Source organism: Natrix helvetica (genome assembly GCF_964273705.1).
Source record: "Natrix helvetica genome assembly, chromosome: 5".
Lineage (NCBI taxonomy): Eukaryota > Metazoa > Chordata > Lepidosauria > Squamata > Natricidae > Natrix > Natrix helvetica.
This window is the reverse complement of record NC_138551.1, coordinates 47,855,015-47,878,224: the sequence shown is the minus strand read 5'-3', so window position 1 is coordinate 47,878,224 and position 23,210 is coordinate 47,855,015.

Genomic DNA, 23,210 nt, shown 5'->3' with positions numbered 1-23,210 from the left:
TTAGAAACTGCAAAGCATGCGTGGTAGTGTACAGAGTTGTGAGAGTGCTTCATCGTTTTTTATCCCTGCAGAATTTTTATCTTTTTTGCTAATAATCATTCATAAGGAAAGGCTCTTAAAACTACCTCAGATCCATTATGTCAGGTGTAAGTAAGTCATATTTTTCAAATACTGTCTAATATTTCTCAGCTATTGTTTAACAATGATAGAACAGGTAAAATTGATCCCAACTTCTCAAAAGTGTAAGTTTTTAAAAGTGTAATAGTTTTGCATCCTTAAAGATAGACAGACCTTTTAAAGTCAAATTTGAGCATGTCTGGGTATAGCATTCTCTAACAACCATAAAATAGTTTGCCAAAATCCTCTTCATGGATTTTTTAGTTTCTCTGATTGTAGCTCCCTGATTGTCTGTTATCTGGATCTTATCTGATTAAACAGATATATTCCAATTCCTCCCCATCATATGCTAAAAATACCAGCCCAAATTTATACAGTGATGTATTAGAATTGGCTCAGGTAAGTGGCAGCTCTGTCTCAAATCTGGCTGACCCTACTAAGCAGGCTCAGCTGTAGTTAGTTCTTGGACAAGAACAACTGAAATTCCAAAGAAGTTGGCTAGAAAAGTTGAAAAAGAATGGCAAATTACTTCTGTATTATTGGCAAGAAAGCTACATGGATGTGTCTAAAAAGCCACCTGGAACTGAGTTTAATTGGAAGACTATACCTTTCTAATTAGGTGCATCTGGTGATTTTTGAGGACTTTAGCCCCTTTACTTCCCTCTAATGTGAAATGTAATTCCTTCTTGTTCACATGAATTTCTGGTATAGGTTTTCTGCAATCCCAATAGCACACAAATGTTGCAGGCTTCGTATTGCCCCTACAAACTTGAAATGTATGACTCCCAATGATTTGCCACTTCTCTGAAGCTTCAGGTTTAGATTATTGTTGTTTCTTTTGATTCCTTCGCCAACACTGCCATTTATTACATTCTACAAAGATAATCCTCTTTGCATCCCCCATGCTCATTTTGATATAAACTGTACCCATTAATCATTGCTAAATACATCTTGAATTCATTTCATGGGCTCATAAAGTTCTATCTCCCTTACCACAGATGGCTGTTAACCAGCGGGAAGGCAACTGAGTTAAGCGAATGAGGGATGCAATATGTAACTTGATGAAGTAGTCGAAGTCACGACATCTAACGTCACATTTAATATTTTAATAACTCTCTCCTCAGGTGGTGATTATGTGTGTATGCATTTCTATTCTCTTTAAAATGGAATAAATTTTTCACAGGATGGGGACACATCTTGATAGAATTTGGATATTTGCATTCTATCATTCTTTTCATATACTGTTGTTTTTGAATCCCTCGTCTTATAAGCAAATGACTATTCCTTGAACTATGAACTCCATTTAAATCCAATAACACCACTTTGCAAGATGACATCTGCTTATCAACCTTTCTAATATAACTTCTGGTTCCTGAAATGTTTTTAATATCTAAACACATTGCGATAAATTATGATAAGTGCACAATATTATGCTTATAAAAGACACAAACATATATTTGATTAATATATAATTGACTACAAAGACACCAGGTTTGAAAGATTTTGAACCGATTTTTCCTGATAACAAAAAGCATCACTGCTCATATGTCTCTCCTAAGGCAGTGTTCTTAGCCTCAGCAACTTTTAAGATAGATGGACTTCAACTCCCAGAATTCCCTAGCTAGTATGGGAATTGAAGTCCACACATAGTGGTCCTTTGTCATAAATGTACAACTTTTTTCATCAAGGAAATTGTCAATTATGTTGTTTCCTTTTTTTTAATTCAAAGCAACATCCTTTCTGATAACATATGATGAAGTGTTTTTTTAAAATCTGCTATTTCCTTTAAATATTTTATTTAAATGAACTACCCAGAACTGTTTTAAATAAAGAAAAGAAGGCAATGCTTGAAAAGATCCTTTAAAGTCTTTTGGATAGCACTTGAGGTAAAATTAAGCAGAAATAGTACCATTGCTCTAAACCCATTGTTTATTATACATTGTACATAAATATCAGTCTTAATAATTTCAGTAGCTTTTAACATATACAGATCCATTTTCCAAGCTCACAATTTTATAATATAATTCTTGTGCTTCCTTTATCAATTCCCTACTGATCTAAATGATTAAAACTCAATATACATTTAGTCAGATGCTGGTTAAAATGATTACTGAGGATACAATACTAACATCTTAACTGTAAGCAGAGTATTTGCTAATCTTTTATAATAGTGCATTAATACCTCAAAATATTTTACAATACAATACAATACAATACAATAACAGAGTTGGAAGGGACCTTGAAGGTCTTCTAGTCCAACCCCCTGCCTAGGCAGGAAACCCTATACCGTTTCAGACAAATGGCTATCCAACATCTTCTTAAAGACTTCCAGTGTTGGGGCATTCACAACTTCTGGAGGCAAGCTGTTCCACTGATTAATTGTTCTCACTGTCAGGAAATTTCCCCTCAGTTCTAAGTTGCTTCTCTCCTTGATTAGTTTCCACCCATTGCTTCTTGTTCTACCCTCAGGTGCCTTGGGGAATAGTTTGACTCCCTCTTCCTTGTGGCAACTCCTGAGATATTGGAACACTGCTATCATGTCTCCCCTAGTCCTTCTTTTCATTAAACTAGACATACCCAGTTCCTGCAACCATTCTTCATATGTTTTAGTCTTCATTTTAGGTTTGCTGATTTAAAAAAAAAACGTAAACATTTATTTTACTCATAAGCAGAAATGTTTGTTTACTGTGCTATTAGTATATTATAAAATAGCAATCCTAAATATTTTATGCTCACCATTATTTCTGAAAACATGTTCTACTATGAATTTGGGAGACTGAGCATTTCACCAAAAAAACCAATGGATTATTTTGTGAATCAGGGTGAATTCTCTGACATTCCTGAGTCAGTTTAGTTATGCATTCAAAGCTTTTTTTTTTTTTTTTGCATAGAAACTTTTTCTTCAGCCTAGTTCTAGAAAAAAATAAATAAAACAAGGTGCTGTTTATCTTCCTACCCAAAATCTAGAAAGTTTCATCTTAACAAAACTTTGGTGAGATCCTAAAAGGGACATTTTGTATGTACGAAAATAATCCCTCTTTTAAACAATATAGATATAAAAAAGGACTTAGAAACCATCTACTGTAATTCTACATATGGATTGTATAGTATGCACTTTGAGTTTCTCTTAATATCATATTAAGAGACTATCCGTATTCATCTCCCAATGTATTATAAAGATAGAACTTTTAAATGAGATGGAAACCATTCAGTGGTGGATTCCGGATCCTGTTGCAACCAGTACGGTGCAACGGGGCTCGGTGGCCACCACATGAACGTGCGCAGTGTCCTTACATCCTGCGACACTCTGCGATGCCTCCGTGATGCTCTAGCTGCTCAGCAGAGCGTCGTGCATGCGCCGTACTCTCCATGCGCGTGCATGGAAATGCCGAAGAGCTCAAATACAGGTAAGGACGGTGGGCGGGCGGGTGAGCTCTCCAGAGACCATACCAGAATGCCTGCAACCCACCATTGAAACCACTGATAATTCTTTATTCTGACATGATTTGTTATTACACTGGCTACCTTTACTAACTATATCAGGGTTTTCTCCCAATGTCTGGAAGCTGTGGGGGCCTGGATGGAGACATGAACAGGCTTGGGCTCTACCCTTCCAACACTGAGTGGTTGTGGCTCCCTGGATCAAGAGGTTAGAGATTTTTCATCTTTGATTCTAGATTGCATTGCATTGCTCCACTTACACCTTGAGCAAGCAGCAGCTGCAGCTGTGTATGTGTATATAGGGAGCAGTGACGTGCGGTGAGGTTTATGGCTGGTGAGGCTGGTGACGTCATCAGGAAGGCAGGGAATGGGACCACGTGTGCTGGAGGCTGAGGCTGCCTCAGCCTCCAACACACATGATCCCATTCCCCGCCTTCCTGAGCGTGCTCCGCCGGCTCGCGTTCTGCAGTCCTCGAAAGCGACTGGGGAACGACAAGAACCTTCCTGCCTCTGCTGGACTTTGCGCGCTCCTCGCGACTGCATATTGCGGTCGCGAGGAGCGCGCGAAATCCAGAAGAGGCAGGAAGGTTCTCATCGTTCCCCAGTTGCTTTCGTGCCTTCGTCATCCGGGAGCACCAACAACATTTCTGCCTCTGCAGCTCCCGCGCGCGGCCGGACGGATGTAGCCACAGCGACGCTGAGGCGGTCCGGGCGGATGAAAGAGTGAGCGAGGCAGCCTGATCATCGGTCGCTCGCCCGCCGGACTGCCTCGGCACCATTTTGGCTACCTCCGTCTGGCTGCGCCCGGGAGCTGTGGAGGCAGAAATGTTGTCGGCGCTCCCAGATGACGAAGCCACGAAAGCGACTGGGGAATGACGAGAACCTTCCTGCCTCTGCTGGATTTCGCGCGCTCCTTGCGACTGCAATATGCAGTCGCGAGGAGCACGCAAAGTCCAGCAGAGGCAGGAAGGTTCTCGTCGTTCCCCAGTCGCTTTCGAGGACTGTGGAGCGCCAGCCGACGGAGCACGCTCAGGAAGGCGGGGAATGGGATCACGTGTGCTGGAGGCTGAGGCAGCCTCAGCCTCCAGCACACGTGGTCCCATTCCCTGCCTTCCTGATGACGTCACCAGCCATAAACCTCACCGCACGTCACTGCTCCCTATATACACATACCAGCATGCAAACTGCATTTGCTTCCTACAGGCTTTCAGGTGAAATTCAAGATGCTGGTTATAATCTATACAGCCTCACATTACACAAAACTTCATGATTTGTGGGACTATCTCTCTTTAATAATATCTATTCATGCTTTGCAATAGGCTGGGCATTGTTCCCTGAAACAATGCATTGTTGTGGCATCCAGGAGAATTGTCTTTTCTGCCATGGCAGAAACCTGCCCTCTTGAAGAACTTCCCCCTGAGTTGTGATTGTCCTGACTTTGTTGACCTTTACAAAGATGGTAAAAGCTTGGTTTTTCCTCAGGCCTTGTGATTGGAATTATTGAAGCTTTATCTGTGAGTTTTTGCTCATTTATTAATCTCTTGGATTTTAATGGAAATGTTAATCTTCTTTTCCTTCTTGGGTCTATTGTATCTATTATATGTTGGGCAGAATCCTAGTGTTTCAATTGGGTGGCCATATAAATTCCATAAATAAATATTGAGTTGATTTTTAATAACTATTTTAATTCCTTTTATGCGCAACCCTAATTAAAAGTTACTTTGAAGATTTTATTCAATTTTATATACTGGTAGCTTATACATCACTTTTATAGCTTCCCTTTGTTTGTTTGTTTTAAAAAAAAATTAATGGTTGTGCTTTTAAATGTGTTAAATAAAAAGAATAAAAGCCAGGGGCTTTATTTGAGGAAAGGAAGAAACAGGGAAAGGTACATTATTATTACAGAATATAATGGATTTGGGTTGTGACACAGCGAGGATAAGGTTGTACCACTATTAAAATTCACCATTGTCATAATGTTTGGAATGTATCATTGTTACAAAAAACATTAATAGGACTAATAACTAATGCATGATTAATTTGTTTTCATCAATAGTACATCAATTGATAAGCATCCACTTGACAAATGTGGATTAGTCTAATTCAGGGGTGTCCAAACTTGGCAACTTTAAGACTTGTGGACTTCAACTCCCAGAATTCCCCAGCCAGCTGCTGGCTGGGGAATTCTGGGAGTTGTAGTCCACAAGTCTTAAAGTTGCCAAGTTTGGACACCCCTGGTCTAATTATCACTAACGTGGACCATTTGACTTTCTGTTTTGTTCAGTCATGGAGAAAACATGAGATACACTTTGTGGACAATAAAAGGATTTCATCATTATCAATTGTGGCAGATTCAATGACTGAGGCATATTTATTGTTTTTTTAGTAAAGCTAAAGGAAAATAAATAAAATTGTAATATGTTTTGAAAGGTGACTGAAATAGCAGAGATTTATAATACTTGTATATTGTACATCAAAGAAGCTATACCTCATAAGCATGGGCAGATATACGCATATACAAATTACACATGTACATACACAAACACAACACATGAAAAAGCTTATAATGCGGTGGAGGAGAGCCACTTAACATTAAAGTCTGTAACTGTCTTGTAGGTAAAACCTATACAGAGAGCTTCTATATAGAGATGATAATAGAAATGGGTGCTCATGTCAAAAAATTGCTCAGGAGTCAAACAATCAGTGTCAAAAGTTTACTTGCATATGATGCAGTGGTGGGTTTCAAATTTTTTTAGAACCTCTTCTGTAGGTGTGGCCTGCTTTGTGGGAGTGGCTTGCCGGCCATGTGACCGGGTGGGAGTGGCTTGGCAGCCATGTGACTGGGTGGGCGTGACCAACTTGTAAAATGTGGTGAAAATCACTTAACAATGCTCTTGCTTAGTAACCAAAATGTTGGCTCAGAAACTCTGGCATTTGAAGCACGCAAGTCTTAAAGCTGACAAGTTACAAGACCCTTGCATCCCTAAAAAAAAACCCCAGGGGTGTTCAAACTTGACAGCTTTAAGACTTGTGGACTTCAACTCCCAGAATTCCTCCTCTCGCTCTTCATCTTGATGATGGGCGGATAGGCGGGGGGAGGGAGCTGGAACCGGTTCTAAATGGCACAGTAGATTTGTGGAACCTCTTCTATAGAAGAAGCTAGAACTGGCAGGAACCCACCCCTGATATGATGACAACCCATTCAGAAGCATCATTTATTCACCAATCTTTCTCCTTTATCCAAAACCTGAAATCAAACCATTGATTTGCAAGCCAGGTTTGATAGTATCTTATGAGCAGCAAATATATTAGATTGACTTTAGATTACATTTTTAACATTGCTTGTATACCTAGTTACAAATCACGTTATCCTATCCACATAATGTCTGTATGCCTTTTTATTTGTCTCTCTGTCACAGAGAGGGAAGAGCCTGCAAAATAGTTTTGGAGTTGTATACGTGGGAGCTAACTAATAACTTATACGAGTGTACGTTATAGGAGAACATTCCTCCCCCACAAACAGAGTGGATAATGAGTGGATCAACTTGAAGCGAGACTCAAGCAAAGATTAGGTCTTTGGTCTCTACTACTTCCTGCTATAGCGTAACTAGCTGAAAACAGTCTGTTTTGTTAAGCTATAGCAGGAAGTAGTAGAGACCAAAGATCTAATCTTTGCTTGAGCCTCGCTTCAAGTTGATCCACTCATTATCCACTCTGTTTGTGGGGGAGGAATGTTCTCCTATAAGTATCCATTAAATCCTATTTTTGCTTAGCATTTCATTTTTAAAAACATACGTAGAAGAGTCACTTGAGTATCAAGCTGCAACACTACATCAACAGACACTTCTATGATCCAGGCATTTAAAATAATAGCTTTCCTTGAAGACTGAAACAAATCATAATATTAGAGTTGAACTTCATGGGCCATATAGTGTCTCTGTACCTCTTATAGATTTCCAAAAATTACCATTGGGTTGTAATTTCTAAGGTTATTAAAGGGGAAAATAAAAATAAAATATCTGAGAAATAATAAAATAATCTAGCTAATTATTTGGGTGTAACTATAAATGAAATAAAATTCAACGTTTGCATATCTACATACAATTTGTTTAGATACGTTTCTTTAAAAATGTTATGAATATTTCAAACATACCTATTTAGTGTTTTTGTTTGAAAGCATTTGTATAGGCAGAGATAACATTAGGAATGACTTCTTAATATAGTAAATAATTGGGTTGGTTTTTTTCTCCCATATTGTATATGTGCAAGCCATTAGGAAGCTCCCACTCATACAATGTGTGCACAATAAATATGTGCACAAGCACACACATATGCAGGGAGGCATTCAAGTAGGCAGGGGCAGGTTCCGGCAGGCACTACTGCCAATTTTCTCCTGGGCACTCTGCGCCCACGCACACTTGATGCATGCTTCAAACGCTCTATGACACCACCCAGAGAACCAGTTTGGGGGCGTGGCAGGCCTGGGTCACTGCGGGTTCCAGCGACCCAGGCTGTTAAAGTACTACTGGTTCGGCCGAACCGGTCACAAACATGACTGGAGTTGCCTTCCACATTTTTTCTCTCTTTGAATACTTTCTCCTTACAAGAATCCTGGTGGCGCAGTGGTTAGAATGCAGTATTGCAGGTTCCGGCGGCTGACGGCGATGGGCAAGCTTTGCTCGCCCCGCGCTTTCCCGGTGGGCTCCCCACTCCTTGGGGGCACAGGACGCCCTGTAGAGGCTCCTGCCGGAGGAGCGGCACCGCGGGGGATCCCCTGGATCGACGGTGGCTGGGGGGGACCCCCGCCTCGCTTTAGGCAACGGGGAGCATGATGGGGGACGCTCCGGCATCTTCGCTGCGAGGCTGACGGAAGAAAAAGACGAGCTGAAGGACGCGGCTGCGGTGCGGTGAGGTGACTACTCCCTCTCATTCCCTTCATCAATTAAAAAAAAATTGCCAGCAGCTTTCAACCTTACTTTCGGCTTGGCTGGAGAAGCGCGACTAGAGGGAGGGGGATTTCCCCCCCCTCGGACAGGCGGCTTGAAACAATTTCGTTCTCAGCCCCAAGGGAAGAAGGAGGGGGGAGAGCCAACTAAGGATGCCACGCTCCTATTAATGGCAAATTTTTGAACTTAAAACTACAATGGAAGGATGATCTGGAAGGCTTTTGGGAACTTTGGAAACTTTGTTATGCCCCCAAACCCAAAGCTGGCAGGGCAAGATGGCACACTTCCGCTGTCTTTATGAGCTCTGAAACCTGACTCCACCTTTAAAACTTCAGGCTTACGGTCTTTGTCTCCGTGCTACTCAGACAAATCTCTTGTTGATTGCTACCTTTTGAACTCCCTGGAGTGAAAAACTTTACTCTACTGCCAGGGTGATTAGAAAAATCCCCTTCTGCCTGGACCTTCTGTCTCCTGGACTCTCCTGGCTGTTTCACCTCTCTGACTGATCACTCTCTGTACTGACTGATCCTCTTATTCCACAAACAATGTTTCCTAAAAAGCCACCTCCTGGAAAGCCTGGCTTTGCTGCCTCTGCCCCGACATCTGCAATGTCCAGTCCTAGTACACAATCAACGATAACAGCTTTGATGCAACCTAAAACTACAGAGACTGAGTTTCAACAAATGTTTCAACAACTTCTACAGGGACAAGAGGAAATAAAAAAACAACTAAAAGAGATGAAAGAAGAAATCAAAGAGAACCAGGCTCAAATTAATAAAAACTCACAGAGACTGGATCTTTTGGAGGGTGGGACGGCTGAGATGAGGGAGGGGATGGAGGGGATGCAGAAGGGGAACAAAGAACTTGATACCCAGCAGATGAAAATAGAATTTGAGAGAATGTCCTTTTATCTTAGATTTCAAAATGTGGTGGAAGCAGATGATGAAGATATAAGGGACATTATGACAAGTATTTTGGCTGAATATATTCACAGAGAGAAACAACAGATGGGGTGGGAAATAGACCTGGCTTATAGAGTGAACTCAGCGTATGCTAGAACACATAATGTACCCAGGGAGGTACACATTAAATTTCTCAGAAAAAGTACAAGAGATGAGATTCTGAGTGCACAAAGGGGGCAAGAATTGAAATACCAGGACAGGCATATAACCATTCTGAAACAGATCCCCAAGATAGTGAGGGAAAAAAGAAAAAGTTACTCGCAGTTAGCGAAGAAACTATACCAGAAGGGGGTGTGGTTTAGATGGCTGATGCCTGAAGGTATGCTAGTATTCTGGGAGGACACAAGAGTTAGAATTAATACACCCATAGAGGCACAGGCCTTTATGGACAAAAACAAAGCACTCTTAGAAAAACCAGACGACCCTACACCAGATACACAGGACACGGGAGGGGCCGGAGCGCTGCCAGCGGGGGGAGATGGGGCGACACCGAGAAAAACCAGATCACAAAAATGAATAAGAAAACTTGCTTGACATAAGTTGACCGAACTTATTAATTGAATTTATATGCTGACTATATGTAACTATTTAGTAATGAAATTTTTTGCAAATGTATACTTTAAGTATGGAGGGAGGGGACACCTACCACACATTGCGACCGTCAAAATTTGTACCTATCCACTACCTTTTTCCTTGTAAAATTTTTAAAAAACCAATAAAATGTTGTTTAAAAAAAAGAAAAAAAAAGAATGCAGTATTGCAGGCTAACTCTGCCCATAGCCTGGAATTCGATCCAGATGAGATTCAAGGTTCACTCAGTCTTCGGTCCTTCTGAGGTCAGTAAAACAAGTACTCAGATTGTTGGGGGCAATGTGCTGACACTGTAAACCACTCCTTTTTTTATTTAAGTAATATTTCTGTTAAGTAAGTAATTAAGTAATAATTAATTAAGTAATAACCTCTGTTAGGTTAAAACCCTGACTCCTTATTTTTTTAGATTGTCTCCCACTTTAGCTTTTCTGTTCCTTAGACATTCCTTCTGGTTAACTCTAACAAACTCACCTCTTTTTACAGATTCTGTCTGTGTAGAGTATGTACAAGTTATACCCACAACTCCCATAGCTTTGTTTATTGGTCTATAAATCTAATAAATTTAAACTTGTTTTGATTCCATTCAATCATGTCAATTTCCTTTCCCCAAATTCTTTGTTTCGGTTCTCCTCAATGCCTCGGGATAACCTCCCTCTGCTTTTGGATGACTTCCACTTCTGATTTCATTGCAGGCTCCATGCTGCCTGCGAAGAAGCCTCTTATCTCTATCTTGAAATTTATTTTTCCTCCATTAACTACATCCTGATTCCACCACTTTCTAATTACGTGGCCTGGGCATCCAGATTCCTGGCACATAAATTATTTCTTCAGCTCTCTTACCAATTCCCAAGAATTTGTGTAAGTTTTACTGTATTCCCCCCCCCCCCAACTTTACTACACGCTCTGTGCTACATAAATAAAGCGCAGATACCATGCCCATTATAGAATTAAGTGCTCTCTACATGGGGCTGCCTTTGAAGAGCACCCGGAGGCTTCAGCTGGTCCAGAATGCGGCCGCGCGGGTTATCATGGGGGTACTTAGGTACTCCCATGTTACATCCCTTTTAGGCGGCCTACACTGGTTGCCAGTTTTTTCCGGGTGCGATTCAAGGTATTAATTATGACCTTTAAAGCGCTCCATGGCTTAGGCCCAGGGTACCTGCAAGACCACCTACTGCCACCAGTAGCCTCCCACCGTCCAGTGCGATCCCACAGAGTTGGCCTCCTCAGGATGCCGTCGGCCAGACAGTGTCGGCTGGTGACCCCCAGGGGGAGAGCCTTCTCTGTGGGAGTGCCTTCCCTCTGGAATGAGCTGCCCCTGGAGCTTCGTATAATCCCTGACCTCCGGTCCTTCCGACGTGCCCTAAAAAGTTGGGTTTTCCAGCAAGCCGACCTGGCCTGTTAATTTTATTTAATTTTTAAAATGTTATTGTCATATTAATTGGGTTTGTTTTTTTGGATATTTATTTAATTTCCTTTTAACTTTTATGATATGTGTTTTTTAATGTTGTACGCCGTCCTGAGTCCTTTGGGAGAAGGGTGGCATATAAATCCAATAAAAGTAAACTAAACTAAACTAACTAAACTACTACCAAAGGCATCAGGTATCCGCCCCCCCCCCCATATTCCTCAAAAGCACATATCCAAGAATAATAAACTCATCATCCTGGATTTTTACTCTTGCATAAGCGTCTTCTTTTATCTAGAAAAATAGGGATACTTTTTATTAAAAGAGAAAATTCTCATGCTTACTTTTAGATTCATTACAAGTTGTTTTCTCAGGGTTTTTCAAAGTGTTGTTACTATTGGTATTTCTGAGCTTTGGATAAAATAATCCAAATTATCTTTCTTTTCCCCCTAATTCTCCTGAAGGCTGAAGTACCTGACAGAAGGATCTTGGAATGCCTACCTAGACAGAATAAGAAAGGTTCCTATCCTGGAAGTCCTCAGCAGAAGAGGCTCACTAGTACTGAAGAATCACTCCTATCTAATGTTTCCTACAGAGCCATTTTGAGGGCAGATCTGTGCAGAATGGGACAACTTGCTGTGGGACAACTTGTCATGGCCAACTTGCCCGTGGTCAACTTGTCATGGCTAATTTACCATGGCCAACTCACCATGAGACAACTTGCTGCAAGATAATTCAACAATTCAATTTAATTGTTTAAAATAATTAAAAACGTATGTTAATTTTTGTCATTCACATTTTATTTTGTCTATCCTTTGACATCCTTTCTTTAATTGATTCTATTGCACTATTTCTTCAATATTAGTGTAACTCTTGTCCTGTGGCGAGTTGTTCCATGGCGAGTTGTCCCATGGCAAGTTGGCCATAGTGAGTTGACTGTGGCAAGTTGGCGGTGGTGAGTTGGCTGCACTGAATTGCCATAGACTCTTATCTTAGACAATATCATCAGCTGAAAGAATGCTAGGATGTACCTTAACAGTACAATGCAGCCAGATACTGTATATAAATTCATGAATGTATACAAAGGAACAGTGCTTTACTGAAGTAGGGAATATGATATCTGCTAAACAGGAGTTGCTAAAAATATAATTAGCTTTAAAATTTGATAGCAAAACATCAATCTGCTTCTTCAAACAGTGAGCATAACTTTATGCAGGGGAATTCCTTACAAAAAATTAGACATTGATGGTTCCAATCATTGCTTTGATCTGTTTCTGTTTCTGCTTATTAAAAATAGACAATTGACACCTGATTGAAAGGAAGAGCTGTAAACCTAATGTAGATATGTCAATACTTAAAAGCATTTAACATAACACTACATTCAGCAAGCAAGAATCATAATACCTGGAAGTGGTTTCTTCTCTTTCATTTTTTAAGTAAAAGTCCTCATTTATGAAACAAATCATCAGTCCTGAAGTAAATAATTGGCATTATTTAAAACAATCCCAAATTAGGTTAAAAACAAAAAGCAAATAATACATAAGTGTGTCTTTAAACCTTTTCATGTAAAATGATGACAGATTTTTGAGAAGTACATGTTTAGATGGGTTGCATTTTATTTGATAGCGTTCAAAGAACTGTGCTTATGGATTCAAGAAGCATTGAAAATATGTTCTGATGTTGCTAGTTGCAAAGTCATGTCTGACCCATCGTGGCCCCATGGACAATGTTCCTCCAGGCCTTCCTGTCCTCTACCGTCCTCTGGAGTCCATTTAAGGTCACACCTACTGCTTCAGTGACTCCATCCAGCCACCTCATTCTCTGTCATCCCTTTCTTCTTTTGCCCTCAGTCTTTCCCAACATTAGGCTCTTCTCCAGTGAGTCCTTCCTTCTCATTAGGTGGCCAAAGTATTTAAGTTTCATCTTCAGGATCTGGCCTTCTAAAGACCAGTCAGGGTTGATCTCCTTTATGACCAGAGGGGGGTGGGTCCCTGCCAGTTCTAACCTCTTCTATAGAAGCTGTTCCAAAAATCTACAGTGCCATTTAGAACCGGTTCCAGCTCCCCCCCGCCCATCCTCACATCATCAAGATGAAGAGCGAGAGGAGGAATTCTGGGAGATGAAGTCCACAAGTCTTAAAGCTGTCAAGTTTGAACACCCCTGGGTTTTTTTCTAAAGGGTTAGGGGTACAAGGGTTTTGTAAGTTGACAGCTTTAAGACTTTCGTTCTTCAAATGCCAGAGTTTCTAAGCCAACATTTTGGTTGCTAAGCAAGAGCGTTGTCAAGTGAGTTTCACTACATTTTACAAGTTGTCCATGCCCACCCAGTCACATGGCTGGCAAGCCATTCCCACCCGGTCACATGGCCGGCAAGCCACTCCCACCTGGTCATATGGCTGGCAAGCCACTCCCACAAAGCAGGCCACACCTACAGAAGAGGTTCTAAAAATTTTTGAAACCCACCACTGTCTATGACTAACCGGTTTCATCGCCTTGCAGTCCAAGGGACTCGGAGGGGTCTTCTCCAGCACCATAGTTCAAAGATTTCAATTCTTTGGCGCTCAGCCTTTCTTATGGTCCAACTTTCACAGCCATACATTGCAACTGGAAAAACCATAGCCTTTACTATACACACTTTTGTCTGATTTTTAGTATGCGGTCTAGATTTGCCATACTTCTAACAGACATAAAACAGCCACTCAGTCTTCAGCCAACATTTAGTTTTTCAGATAGAGTTGGAATCATCTGCAAAGTCTACAATAAATAAATAAATAAATACTCAACCTGCCATTTATTTATCAAAATTTTCTGAGTTCTCTTTAAGAGCACAATGTATGTAAAGACAATTAACCATTTTAAGAGAGTTCACACCAGTGGTGGGTTGCAGACGGTACACCCTGGTACAGGAGTATCGGTGCCTTCCGGGAACCCTGGGTACCGTTCTGGTATGGTGTTCCAGAGCCCACACACCCGCCCACCATCCTCACCTGTATTTGAACTCTTCGGCACTTCCATGCATGCACACGGAGCAAACGGTGCCTGCGTAATGCTCCGCAGAACAGCTGGAGCATCATGGGGGTGTCGCAGAGTGTCACAGGAGGTAAGGACGCATGCACACATTCATGTGGTGGACTGTACCAGGGTTCACCTGGTTCACACATTGTAAGAGGTAAAATCATAAACCAGAAGATAATTTATTAAATATACAGTATGTAACAGCTACTAACTCAAAAACAAGGAGAATAAAGTTTTAACAGTTTGTCCAAATTACGTGAATAATAGCTGGTCTAAATGCTTTAGGAAGAACTGAAGTTATAACATAGAGAAAGCTTTGATGCAAAATTAACCTTTTGTGGTGGGTCGATATATAAAAAGACTTCTGATAATAGATGATAAACTATGGCAGATGCATGTAGGTAGGAAAAAAAACCCATTCAACGAGTAGCTTATCTTCAAGCATTCTGGAAGGTATTGATTAGCAGGGTTCCTCTTCTCATATCTACAATAAGCGGGAAATGGCAGCAGCAACAGTAATCATGGTAATTTTCAGTCTTCGGGGCCTAGAGCAGTGTTTCTCAACCTTGGCAACTTGAAGATGTCTGAACTTCAACTCCCAGAATTCCCCAGCAAACTGGCTGGGGAATTCTGGGAGTTGAAGTCCGGACATCTTCAAGTTGCCAAGGTTGAGAAACACTGGCCTAGAGTCAACATAAAAAACATCAACCACAGTTTTATCATTAAACAAGGATAGTCAGGTGATTTCAAGCACACAGCACACTATTATCAACCTCATCCTCTGTTCTGTTAGTAGAATTGAACTGTCAGAACTGAAGAAACTTCTTGGATGAGAAGCAAAAGGTGTTCGAGATAAAACAAAGTCCAGTTGCCACCTTTGGGACAAACCTGAATGACTGACAATCTCCATAGATATTTATGTTTGTAAAACTTTTACCTAGAGAGGGACAACTAAAAAGGCTAGGAAAAGTTGCTCTGGCCCCAGAAGCCATCTAGCCCTTTTAGTAATAATACTCAACCTAGAAATACTCACAGGTTGAGAATCTAATCCTTTATGAATGAAATCTCAATTGCAACTGGTTGTATCTACAATGATGGGTTAGCTTGTTTACTAAAATATGGATCCCAGGAGCAATAAATGATCTTGGTAATCCTTATTAACAGGTAGTAGTAGTAGTAGTAGTAGTAGTAGTAGTAATAGTAGTAGTAGTATGTGTGTGTGTATGTGTGTGTGTGTGTGTGTGTGTGAGAGAGAGAGAGAGAGAGAGAGAGAGATCAGATATACACGATCAGATGCTTGAAATCGGGACCACAATTAAAGATGCTGACCCAAGATTCATGCAATGGGGAGAGCTTCCGTTACTTGCCCCAGCTCCCGTCCACCTGGCAGTTTGAAAGCATGCAAATGCAAGTACATTAATAGGTACCACTTCAGTGGGAAGGTAACAGAATCCCATGCACCTTTGGCATATAGCCATGCTGCCTACATGGATCATGGAAATTGTCCTTGCACAACACTTGTTCCCTTGACCAAGAAACGGAGATGAACACTGTGCCCTAGAGTCGGACACGACTGACAGAGATACCTTTATCTTTACCTTGCTTGAAATTGATCTGGGTCCTTTAGCTTTCTGAGCAGGTACTTGCCATGATGATAAGTTATATATTTATATCTGTTTCAGGTTGGGAATCCTGATTTTCATTTCCACAATCTGTAGAGGAGAATAAGAATACTCTTCCCCCTTTCGACCTGTCCCTCATTTATTTTAACAGTTACTCCAACTTTCAAACCATGAGAATTATTTCTTGACTTTCACATATTTTCACATGTACTCATAATGCAAACTTTATCACCTGGATACATTCCAGATTGTGACTTTCAGCTCCTTGAACTCTGAATTGACATTGTCACTGCTAAAAGCCTTCGGTTGCACAGTTCACTATTTCCACCATCGTGGCAGCATGACAAAGCGTGTGCTGTAAGCAAGCAAGCAAGCAAATAAATAAATAGTCCAGAGTTAGGAAATTGTCTGCTGAACAATGTTCATTAGATAGTAGCTATGTATGGAAGCAAAGTTCTGAACAGATGGATTTCTTTGGTGAATGTACTAGTGAGAACCAATATGAAGCAATCTAATGAAAAACATGATGAAATAACTTTGAAAACAAGAGTTAGGTTCTCCCTCATCGATGTTCATTGTCTTTCAATTTATCTTATCTCACAGTGTTGTTCTATTAGGATATCACTGGAAATGGAACACTTGTGCATTGCCACAACTGCCTAGAGAAAGCAGTAAATATATTTGAACAAAAAAAAGAAAGAAACAGATTTCATACCGTATTTGGGCTTTATTGAAGCTACACAGATAGCCTGGTATATACACACATAATTTGTTTTGTACGTAAATTTACTCAGTGTCAAACATCATTCATAGATAGATCTTCTAAATGGATATCCCTAGATGGTGCTATTTACTGCAGTAACGGTTTAGTGCTTTGCATTCAATCATATCAGCAGTTCCTGGTGCAGATATTTATAGCATGTAGAGCTAAAAGAATGAGTGTTTTAGATTCAGATCTTGACTGTGTTGGGTAATAGGAGTGGTTGGATTAAAGTGACGACTTCAGTTATTCCCTACCTGCGGAAGTTTATGATACCCACTGTGTGTGCAAATGCACTTAATACCAGCAAATTGGTTACATTAAAGCAATGGAGTGTCATTATTTTCTAGATGAAGCTATACTAAGAACTCCTGCAGCAATCAGTACTATAGTGAGGATATGCTGCTGTTCCAGTGGCTGCTTCAATTTCTTGTGTCCCTTTTTGACGACAAGCTATTTTGAACCAATTGATCTGTATTATGCCTTATAGTCCCAAATGGCTAAAAATCCAGGTTTTCAGAGAATAATCGAGAATAAACGTGTCAAACGTGCATCGTCACGGCAATGTCATGTGACGTATCCGGATTCCTCCCCCCCCTTCCCTAAACCGGGTGGAGGCCAGCACATGAAGCATCTGCCCCACGGGCCGCAAGTTTGACACCCCTGATCTAGAGCACCTAAGACGTTATATTGCTAATCAACTGTTATTCTTGTTACAAGTGGCATTTGTAGCCATGTAAGACCAAGAAAAAAAAATCTATAATGTACACAACTTCATTTAAATTTCTTCCACTACCCTTAGTATATATGTCTAGTATTTATGCTATTGTGCTGAGTCATTTCCAAGCAACTATTTTCCACCAATTTGTGTCATTGAGTTGTGTCACTATGTTGTTACTCTTCCAGGTGTCCTGGCCAGCTCCATGCATGAATATCCAATGGTCTGGGTGTTATTGGCAGGTTGATCTCTCTAACATCATTTCAGAAAAAGTAGTAAAAGAGTTGCATGTTGTATGTGTATTTGGCCCATGATAAGTACTGGATATTCAAGCTGTGAAGGTAATTTGAACTGTCAGATACTGTATATCACATTTCAGGTTGTAAGATTTGTTATGGGCATTAAACTAGTGGGGCAAAAAAAAAAGATTATTACACATGTATGTAATTGCATGTTTTTCTGGGAATGAAATAGAAATGTGTATCCTGAGTTCCAGTATTAAACAAGTAAACAAGAATATTTCTGCAAACCCTTTTGGCCAGTGCCCTTAATCACTATCTCCTTCTGCTCCAGCTATAGAATCAGCCTGCAGCCTTTTGGGGAGAGATTGTTGAGAAGCTGGGAAAGGAAAGGATGAGAACACAAACATCAACACTCAAGAGATAGACAGCAGGCAAAAGGAGTGACAAGTTTATCTCCTAAGTGGCAACTGAGTCCAGGTTGAAAAAAATTCAAGGGAATTCCACCTTAATCAACTCACTACAAATAAAGCAGGAAAATTCCTATTACAATTTCTAGGGTTTCATATTTATTCCAATAGGCATTCAAGACACCTTACTGAAATCTCTGTAGTTCTTGCTTCCTTGATCTTGTTCATCCGCATACTGCTTGACATCACCCTTTGAAACTGTAGTAGGAGTTTTCTGGTTTCATATATAGTAAGATAATTAAGGCAGAGCCGCTTTGACTTCAAGGGCTTCTCCCCAAATTCCTCTTCACTAGGCTAAGTTGACATTTAGGAGACAAGCCAGCGATTGATTCACTTGCTATCTTTTAATATTTGTGCCAGTCTTACATTGCTTTCCCACCATCTCTTGCTGCTATCGCAGAGGCATCCTGAAGATTGGGATCCTCAGGCCATGCCCATTACCACTGTACTTTTAAAATGAGGAAATAAGTGATGGTGCAGGAAGGTATGTGTTAGCAAGAGTCAGAGGTATCAAGATGCTTTGGCCCTGGCTACTACCTGAATTTGATGGATAGTAACGTGGCCTTGCTTAAAAGTTTATGATTTCTCTGGATGTTTAAGCCATGAAAATCCCTGCTGAAGTATGAAAAGATGAGGGGATTAGGGGACTGGAGACTAAAACATATGAAGAACGGTTGCAGGAACTGGGTATGACTAGTTTAATGAAAAGAAGGACTACGGGTGATGTCAGTGTTCCAATATCCCAAGGGTTGCCACAAAGAACAGGGAGTCAAACTATTCTCCAAGGCACCTGAGGACAGAACAAGAAGCAATGGGTGGAAACTAATCAAGGAGAGAAGTAACTTAGAACTGAGGAGAAATTTCCTGACAGTTAGAACAATTAATCAGTGGAACAGCTTGCCTCCAGAAGTTGTGAATGCCCCAACACTGGAAGTCTTTAAGAAGATGTTCGATAGCCATTTGTCTGGAACAGTATAGGGTTTCCTGCCTAGGCAGGGGGTTGGACTAGAAGACCTCCAAGGTCCCTTCCAACTCTGCTATTGTATGGTATTGTAATGTATTGCATGATGGTCATGCCATTTTCCTTATCACAGAAAAGAAGAAAACGGTTATTGCAGAACTAACCGGATCAGCAAATGCAGCTGAGGAAACCTGTGTTACTCCAGCTGCATAACTATAACCACAAAGACTTCCAAAAGAAACTCCCAAAAAGTACCACAGAGAGCTACAATTAATATCAGGCTTTTAATTGGAAACTAAAATAAGAATTGGCTGCTGGAAAAATAATATTAACCAGATTAACAGTTGTTTGACTGAATGGCAACATTCTGTGTTTTATTAGCAGATGGCATATTTGGAACATGATAAAACCCACAATTTGTTCAACTATAGGCAGCCTTTGGGGCTCTGTAATAAGCAAACAAACAAGCCTTGGTGACAGTCTGAGGCTGCCCTCAAGTATTTGAGGCAGCAGATAATCCAAGGGCAATTCGTGATTGCCTTGTATCTCATTGTTCAACTATTTCCAGCTTATTTCCCTTTTTGTCCTGAGAAATCATTATAATTGCTTCTTTTTTTCTGGGTCCATTAGGGAGATCTCAGATGGCTTAGGGTAATGTTGTATTAATTTATTACTAAATGATAGTGGAACAGCAGAGGATTTGTGTGTATCTGCATCCATATTAATAGAAATAGAGAAGTGAATTGGTTTGTTATTTTCATTAATAAAACATGAAAGTCAACCTTGGTTGTTTTTGATTTTTTTTTCATAATCAGAGACCTGTCACACTATGGAAATATCCTGTTTTCTTATTGTCCTTTGCTAGTTTAGAAGTTTTTTCCATCCAAAGGAAGGAAAGAGGAAATTTGAGAAAAATACAAGATCTCTTTGTAGCAGAAGTAAACAATATCCTTATTTGTAAATGCCAAACTACAGAACAATCTATCCATAGTCAAATGTGCTGTGTGAATGTATCCAATTTCTTCAATAAATCATAGTTTCATACATTGTGTGAATCAGACTAATATCTTACAGCTAGAGCAGTCTTCCCAGTGCTGCTGCTATTCCCAAAAAAATCTAGTAGGCACCAATCTAAGGAAAGGCTAAGGAGGCTTTTGGGTGAATGGTGAACCCAAAGGCAAATACAGCTCCATTGTTGTAAGTGTAAGTTGAACTTATTGGTGACTGAACAAATAAACAAAAAGCTCAATATGCACTGATAGAGTCTGATCAGGGGAAAGATATGGAGGTCACAGCTCAATAAATGAGTTCAGTTTGCAGCAGCTATGAAAAAGACAAATCCCATGTTAGTGATCAATATGAAAGCAAGCAAAAATAAAATTGTTAATACTGCTATATAGGTGAAACTCGAAAAATTAGAATATTGTGCAAAAGTTCATTTATTTCAGTAGTGCAACTTAAAAGGTGAAACTAATATATGAGATAAGACTCATTACATGCAAAGCAAAATAGTTCAAGCCGTGATTTGTCATAATTGTGATGATTATGTCGTACAGCTCATGAAAACCCCAAATCCACCATCTCAGAAAATTAGAATATTACATGCAATCAATAAAACAAGGATTGTATATAGAACAATATCGGACCTCTGAAAAGTACAACCATGCATATGTACCCAGTATTTAGTTTGGGCCCCTTTTGCAGCAATTACTGCCTCAATGCAGCGTGGCATGGAAGCTATCAGCCTGTGGCACTGCTGAGGTTTTATGGAAGACCAGGATGCTTCAATAGCGGCCTTCAGCTATCTATATATAGATATATTTATAGCCCTTGGAGCATTATACATGGATCTGATTAGTTCATTTGAGCAAGCTAAAGAAAAAGTGCAGGAAAGTTGGGCCAAAATGATCATGGATTTGAACACCTATCTTTTGAGACGAGGCTAGAATGCTTGAGACTCTGACTGGGAACAATTAGCTCTTGTTTAGTTACTGCCTAGTATGGTAACCATTTGCCATTATATCTTTAAGACCAGTCCTCCATTCACAATCTTCACATGTCTGTAAAGCAAAGAAAAGTTGAAACAAGATTATAAGCGCAGTCATGGTTTCACTTGTGACTGCTCCCCTTAATGATCGAGTTGCCTGCCCCAACTGTGATTGCTTAAATGAGGACCCCCGGCAATGGAAAAGTATAAAATCATGGCTAAGCTAACATGGAGGAAGAGGAGATGGGATTTTTAGCTCTTAGTCTCACACTACTAGGATCAAATATTATCCAAAGAAGTTAATTAGGACATTTAGAATTTAAAACAAAGTACATCTTCACACAGAACATGGTTAATTTATTGAATTCATTACCTCAAGAAGTGGTTGACGGCCACCAACCTGGCTGGTTTTAAAGTGGGATTGGACGAAGGACAAATCTACTAAAGTGCTGTTGGTGCTGAACCTCTGAGTTGGAATAAATATTCCCATAGTATTAGTTATAGAGCTGCATTGATGGCAGCTTCTGCTTATGAGCATCCCAGAGACCTCCAGATGGCTACTGTGAGTAGCCAAATGCTGAACTTGGCTTGAATTATCAGGACTATTTTAGGTTCTTATATTTCACATGGCATCATTTCCATCCCCAGTGCCTCCAAACACTTTGAAGCTAGCTGCAGCAGGTTTTGAAATGTAGAATATAGTAAGAAAAAGGGGTAGGATTTTTTTTTGTTTTTGTTTTTTTGTATGAAGTAGAGGGCATCTTTCCTCAGATAAGCTTCTTCTAAGGAAAACAATCACCCAATCCAGAGGAAGGTTGAAGAACGAGAAAAAATATTGACATCTAGGGAAACAAACTAGATGCAGATAATGATCCTTTCATTTGATTTATGGTATAGGCTGATCAGAGCAGCTTCATTCAGTATTTGTTCTACCTGTATTATTCTCCCTATAGGTATACTTACCTAGAAAATTGAGGGATTCCTGATATTTTCCTTTTCTCCAGTTCTCAAATCTCAATTAAACTGTCTACCTAATAAAAGATTTATATGTTTTGATACTCCAAGTCCTGCTGTGCTGCCTTATTGTGGTGGCTGGGAGTTCCTGGAGAAGTAAGTGAAGAATGGAGTTCATGCGAAGAAAATAAATTCCCATCAGTGTCACTGAAGGCATGAAGATCATCCTAGTTGCCAAGTAAAGCTAGCATTCCACATGAAGCATTCCACCTCTATGGATAGCAGGCACATAAGAAGATGTTTGAGTGGAATATTATTTTAATGACAATGGCAAAAGCATCATATTATATGCATGGGAGATATCAATGGCAAACCAAACCTGTTTTTTTTAACCAAGAAAACCACATGAATAAAAAATAAATAAAATGATTTTATCATACAGTGCCAGATGATGGGTCCCTCAAGTTAGGTGGCTGCTACTGATGAAGAGCTGAAAATCTTTTGGGAATATTAATGGTGTTTATTATGTGGCTAGAATAATGCCTTTGGGGTTATTCTAATTGTTGGCATTGCCATAAAGGGAGGGGGGGGGGGGAATCCAAAGCTGCAAAGACAGAATTACAGTGGAAATGTAAAAAAAATATGAACATGGCAAAAACTCAGCATAATGAAAGATGTCTATAGATCGAAATTTAGGCATCAGCAAACTAAACTGGAGACTCTCAATCAGGAGAGCGTTCCATTTATTACTCAGGACATGAAAAATAAGGAAGCAATGGTGTTGATTTCATGGACAGTTAAGATATAGCAAAACCAGTATTCGCCTATAGTGGGATCAATGTGCCAGTAGTTGCCAACAGTTTTCGAACAACTAAAATGACACTAATATACACAATATACACAGACATAATCAGATGAAGGAAACAGAAATGAAATTGAGCATTACTGGTATAAGGAGATGGAAAGGTTCCATTATAAAAGCAAAGAACTGTGAAATAGATCAAACTCATATGCAATTTC